The following is a 7172-nucleotide window of genomic DNA, read 5'->3' as shown; positions in this document are numbered from 1 at the left end:
TTTACCGCGGATACGGCCTGCGAATTTTTTGGCTAAAGCCCATCTTGTGGGCTTTATTCATCTTAGTCTAAGTATCCCAAAAGTATATAAATCATCAAGCATCAGCTTCGCAGTAATGCTTGTATAAGGAATCAAATGTTCAGAGGTTATTTTAAAAATATCTTATCAGATATTACTCTAGGGCACGATGCGTTCGTACGCAGGAGCACCTATCACCATGTTATGAAAGATACTACGGCTATAATTGCCACTTGCCAAATGGCAAATGGGTTATCTTTCTCATTGTTTTCAACTTCTTTAGATAGTAGTCATAATAAATGGCGGATGAACTAGCTTCTTGAACAATATCAAAGCAATTTTTCAGACCTACGCAACGGATATTAGAGCCTAAACTACGAAGAACATAATGGTTGCCGTCATCCGACGGAGGGTCTGAAAAGGGTAGGAAGAAAATCCCAATCTCGCCAAAACTCCCGTCGGCCTACTTTGTATCATGCATAGGGCTAAGATCTTCGAAAAAACGTCAGGGATTTTATCTAGCAACGAAGTATATAGTCCCATTATTACCCAGCAGTAAGAGAATTAGACGCAGGTCTTTGTGGAGACCCACACTCACGTGGAAGACACTTTTAACGTTATGGGTAGACCAACAGGTACGAAGGTTACATACAATTAACAGTTGGATGATAGTATGGGTTTTGAACGCGGGTACGCATCGGGAGCGCCCGCCAGTCACGACCTGTATGGCACATTGTAAATGTATTGGTGACATACAAAAGAGAGTAGTATGGTTGTTATTTTTCCAATCTTTTTCCTCTGCTCACAAAAATATTTTTCGCCGTCAATACTCCATTTTAACCAATTTTGCGCTCCAGCTTTGAATCGCACGGCAAGCCTCGAGATTTCTCTGTCAATCAGCCATCAAATAAAGTGCTGGATTGTGGAGGACCACGCTGAGATGAGAGAGATATCATAAATTCCATTACCTCGTCTTCTAAAAATTACGACGGCTGGCAATTTTCTTGTTAGCGTTCATGATTTTCTCACTGATATGGGTTTTGGGCTTAAGGAAATCGACGGTGACCATTGATGTTCCATGAAGGATATGGGTTAGTAGGAAAAACTGTTGAAGATTTCACCATATTAAAAAACAAGAAAGGAGAGGAATACTCTTATATAGATATAAGATATAGAAAGTCAACAACAGCTTGATAGAACTTTTATTAATTTTACATATACTTAACCGTACTTTTTAAGCATTGGATCAGAAAATGTTTTTCAATAAACCAAGTAATAATCAAAAGAAAAATAAAGGGTAAAGTAGAATATTAAAATAAAATATAAAACTAAATTAAAGTAAATAAAACGTAAATGAGTTTAAGCACCTAACTCTCATGCACGTCTTATGTCATTCCCTAGCCAAAAAACAAACAATGAAGAAAATATCATGCTGATTAAAATGTCATGAAATTTCAAAAAATAGTAAATTGCAACCCCATGCCTCAATTGGTGATATAATAGTATATACCACTGTTTAGGACACATACACACACCTGATTATTGAAATGGACTGATACAGCATAGTGTGGATGCTCAAAGGTGATACTTGTTGGATTGAGAAGTTAGATAATTGGTGAGATATGACCACTGGGTTAATCCATTTAACGTATGAAATCCACGACCAATACAGTAAGGATAACACATTAGCTGGTACCCTATAATTCCACTATGTGTTTTGAGATTTGATGCTTAATATAAATCTTGTAGTGAGTTATCGTCAAGATAACTTATGTTTAAGGAATAAGTTTGCATCTTGACATAATCATTTGGGGGACTTTGAATCTTGAACAGTATTTTGCTACGGTAGTTGTAAGGTAATACGCTCACCCTTGACCAAGTTAGTCTGCCACGCCATCATTATTTGTCCATAAATAAAAGTTTGGACTAACAATCGTGTGTGTTTGTTCTTGTTTTCTCCAATCCTTGGGTGCCTTTAGTTGTCCATCCCATGTCTATCCCATTTGTCATACATCAGCCTCATTGACCTTAAAGATAAAAAGCTATAAGATTAGGAAAATCTCAAACGCACATAATCCAAAAAACTATATTTATCTTTTTAGTTATATTTAATTAGTATTTATGCCTTTACTTCTTTATTAGGACATTTTTTAATGAGTTGATAAAAATATCAGTAGAATATTTGACAGAAATCAGTGGCACCCTCATAATAGATCCTTATACATATCCATTATAATGATCTGTTTTATTCCCAATACTTTATATTCAAAACAATAACTCATTCCAATTGGTAAATTAACATAGCGTTTAATCATTGGGAACAAATAAAAAACTGAATTTACAGAACTTAAATCTGAAGAAAAGTCTTATTTTTTCCGTTCTCCTCTTAATATATTTATATTTATATTGACCGGTAATGATGTATATAATAAGTAAGCTATCTATGAGGAGTTGATTAGGTTGTATAATAATGGACCGTACGAGCATACTAGTATCTCTCTATTGAGATATGTATTGGGAATAAAATATAAAAGATATGATGCAAAGCTACTTGATGATTAATTGACATCATATATAGTTTGAGACACCTATCCCTTTTTGCTAAAATTTTAAAAATCATTTAGCCTGGGAAACAAAACGTAAGATTGAATCTAGGGCATACTAATGTATCTTATCTTAACACTGGAGTCGAATTAGTTTAAAGAGAGTCATGAAACAAATCAAAAGATTTAAAACTAAATTATGATATAATTCTATCACTTGTGCGTGATATATTCTGATATTACTGGGTTCCTTTTACAAGTATTTTATAGACATCAAATTACTGGTCTTTATATGTTTCCATGCAATCTCTAGAAATTAGATATCTGCACTACTCTGTCAAGAAGCATTTCTTTATATCCTCGGGGATCTCAATAGAAAGCATGGTGCTGAAATAAGCTGAAGAGAGGGAGAGCACCAAGGTTTGGCATTCATTGGATTCTAAAAATGGGTGCCCTTTCCTATTTATACTCCCCTTGAACTTTTCATAAAAGGCCCTGAACTGGAGTAAATTCACAAAGGTCAAAAATTTTTATATGTATGGCCATGTTGGTTTAGGTTTAGGGTGCGTAAAAACCCTATTATAGCATCCTATAATGGGCACATATAAGACACATCTTCAATTAAATGATGGTTTTATGTATTACATATTTTAAATATTTATACATGTCATTCATTAAAGCCTTATCTTGAGTTTACCTCCGTCAAAAGCTGGAGTAAATTTTATTTCTTGATTTTAGGAATATCACATGCCCTTTGATGACAGAAATAATATTTGTTCTCACACCAAATGGACATAAGCGAGGGGTAGACCATGATATTTAGGAAGCCTAGTTTATTTGCTGAATGGGAGGCCAAAAAGTGTGTGCTTCTAAATGCAACTGGGTATTCATGATCCTATCTACGCCATTCCATCCATCAAAATCAAGAATACTCAAGACATATATGGACTTCTCCCATGAAGTACCCTCAACTGGACAAAAGTAGAATTATTTAAGAAGGAACATGACTATGGATTTACATTCTTACCTTGTATACATCTCTATCTTCTTACTCACGCTACTTCAAAATTCAAAAAGACTCGTCTATGTTTTTTTCATAGTTAAGATCCCCAAACTATAATGATTAACATAATGTAAAATATTAATTAACATAATTCAAATACCCATAATATATTAAGGGAAAACATCAGCATTTTAAAAAAATATGAGGATAAAAAATTGAAAAACAGTGCGAATGGCTCAGTTGGCATGCTTTCATTCATTTAATCACCCATTTCTTCTTGAGCCTTTTCCATGTATGTACTTCCTCTATTATCTTGTTTTTAAGCTATACTTGTTCATAAAAATGCATATTCAGAGACTCTGAAACTTTTTCCAAGTTTCAATTAAGCACAAAGAGGCTTTAAATTCATGAAATGGTTGATTGTGTGCATTCCTTAATGAGAAATTGGATTGTGTTTATGATGTATGAAGATACTCCTGTGCGTAATCTAATATGAGGTTTGAGACTTAGACTTTCATCTATCATCTTCATACCTCAAGATGTAAGGGATAATAATCAACTTGAGGATTTGATAACATATTAAAAATGCTAATAGGCTTACATACTAAATTAAGTCCGGATTCATCAAAACATAGGAGCTATTGATAATATGTGAAATGAGCCAATACCTAAATATATTACATATGATTTTATTCATAAAAATAATGAACTTATCATGTTATTAATAGAATTTCATCAATGTTCTTATATTTCACATGAATATAAATATCGGTGTTATATGAATGTTTCTCACTCGTTGTGCTTTACTTCAAATATCTCAATGTGTTTTTTTAATGATCAATAATTTTTCTTCTCATATTTGGACTATCACTTGAATTAAAAAGGATAATTAACTATGGAATGAATTTATGGGTATTATATGAATGCCAAGCCAACCACACAGTCGTAGTTTTATTTGAGTTTTTTGAATGAAGCATTTCTTCATTATTATTCCTGTGTGATGTTTATAATGAAGTTCATGAATACGTGCAATGACCTAGAGAATTATGGTGAGATCATAATATAATGATTTCTAGTCTTTAAACTTGTATTCTAAATACTAGTATTCGTTGGATACTCGAGATGGACATCAAATTATCTGGATAGAATAGCACTATTTGATCATACTTATTTAATAAGTATGGTTTCTATTGTGGTCGTTAGTTTGGGACACTAAGGAAATACGGTGGGTGCTCTTTGGAGAAAGAGTTCACTAAATGGATCCTTATTAATCCCTGAATAGTATAGTACCTAAATGTCAATCAGGTTGATTCATATCACCATTCTATAAGTTACACATTGACTTGAGACATGAAGAAGATCTAATGGTTGGACAACTATGTTGTGGCTACGGCTTACAAGTCTCAAACCTTGGGATTCAAAGAAGTCTTTGCTCATTTATGTTAAGAAGCATACGGAGACGATTGAGTGGTCAAAGCGAGAGCATTTGTCCTTGATTTAAGAGGACATTGACTCAAGGAAGAGGAAGTAGCTAAATCCTTGGGTAAGGTTGTGAGGATATTGGAGAAGACCTTCTCCAATGATCCCCATTACGCATTAGTACTAATCAAATGATGAGTTAAGAGTTTAATAATTAACCATACCCTAAGTCATTTGGAAGTCTCACACAGATGAAGGATTATACATATACATTAACCGATGATAGTAAAGGTTCCATGAAAGAGTTCAAACAAGACTTGGTATCTTCTAAAGTACGAGGTGTAGCTTGGTATGCCACATACCGGAAACTCAACCTATCAATTTGTTAAATCAATCCTTAGTTAATTTATCTATATGCTGATATATTTAATTAATAAGGTTTGCTAATAATTGTTATTGGGTCACTAAGTTATTCACTAGAACGACACGTGGGCCTAGAATGTCACATGCATAAGATCATATGGGAATTGGTGGATATATTTTACTTACTAGGTTTGTAGAAAATTCTCAAGAAAAATATACATAGTGGAGGGGCACCAAATTTAGGCACCTAGGACAGCCAGACCTGGGTGCCCTCCCCCTTCTTCCTTTTGACTTTTCCCACTCATCCTAAAAGAGAGTCTTCATGGTGAGAAGATCTTTAAGAACAGTAAGAGTTGGAGAAGAAGTGGAGATCCTACCAGAGTTGGAGAGTCTTCGTGGATACTTCTAGTAGTCGAACACATGAATGGCTTCAGATTAATCTCCATGGGAGCAAGTCAAGGATGGAAATAAGTTCCCCACAAGGTACATATGATGTATGATGTTTTAGAGATCAATTTGTAATCAATCATGATAACATCAAAATTTTGTTTATAATTACATATATTTTATACTAATTTCATCTTTTGAATATTAAATTTATAATTTTATTGACTAGATTATCTTAAAATTTTGAAATTTCATTATAAATACCACTTTATACACATTTTGGGCATTTAACTAATCTTGCTTGAATTTTATGTCATAGATATTTTTATTAGTTATATACATTTTGAAGTTCTATGTGTGCATAAATTTATAGAAATTAAATTGGGTAAGGACCAATGGGCTTGAGCATTCCATGTGAGTTTTAGAGCTATTTATTTGGGCTATTTGGACCAAATTGGAGCACTTTGATATTTGACATAAAAGGAGCAGTTAGAGAGGTGAGGGCCACATCCTAGACCCTTCATCAATCCTCTCTAACTTCCTTTTTAATGAGGATCACAAATTTCAAATGGAGTTCCATCATTCAAATTCAGCCAATTGTAAAAGACGACAGAATGGAAAGGACAGAAAATAGGAAAACATAGAAGGGCATTTTACATCATTCCTAATGTCAAAATATTAACTTCCTCTCTCTATCTCTGCCTTATTCTACATGTTCTCTAGCAGTGGCTAGCCTGTAGGGCAATGCTCTCCACAATCCTGGATCGTCAACCTGGTCGAAGTAAATGTTTTGAATTGTTCTTCCTTTTCTCATCCTTTTCTTGCATAGAAAATTTTATCATCCTGGTGAAACATACTTATCCAGTTTGGCTATAGGCAGTGCATATCAAGACACAAGCATCAACACGTAAGGAACCTAGATCTAAAATCTCATTTTCCCTACATTTCCCCTACACAAACATCTCATCTCATTCTCATACATTTCCCCTATATTTCCTTCATTGGCACCACTTTCTCTCTCTAGATACCCATTTTCTATAAATTGCTCCCTCTGAACCCAAACGTTTCTCCTCTAAACCTTACACCATATCTCTAGTTTCTTCACTCAACATTCATTAAGAATTTTTCTACTTAGCTTTCCAAAATTGGATTTTATTTCTTCATATTCCAATCTCATTCAAATCATATTCTATTTGTATTCTATTTTAGGCTTTTACCATCATGTTCCGTAATCTGGACTTAGCCAAAATTTGGCTATGCCAGCATCTCTCCACGAGGTCCCTTTGACCCAGATCCCACCTCTGTGGGTCGGCCTGAAATCAATTAAATAAATAAATATTAAAATCATATTTTAATTTTTAGGTCTTTATCATTAAAATAAATTATATAAAAAAAAATTAATTAGTAATTATCATATTTAGTTATGTTTCTTTAAAATT

Source organism: Wolffia australiana, chromosome 18 (genome assembly GCF_029677425.1).
Source record: "Wolffia australiana isolate 7733 chromosome 18, ASM2967742v1".
Taxonomy (NCBI): domain Eukaryota; kingdom Viridiplantae; phylum Streptophyta; class Magnoliopsida; order Alismatales; family Araceae; genus Wolffia; species Wolffia australiana.
This window is presented reverse-complemented; position numbering follows the sequence as displayed.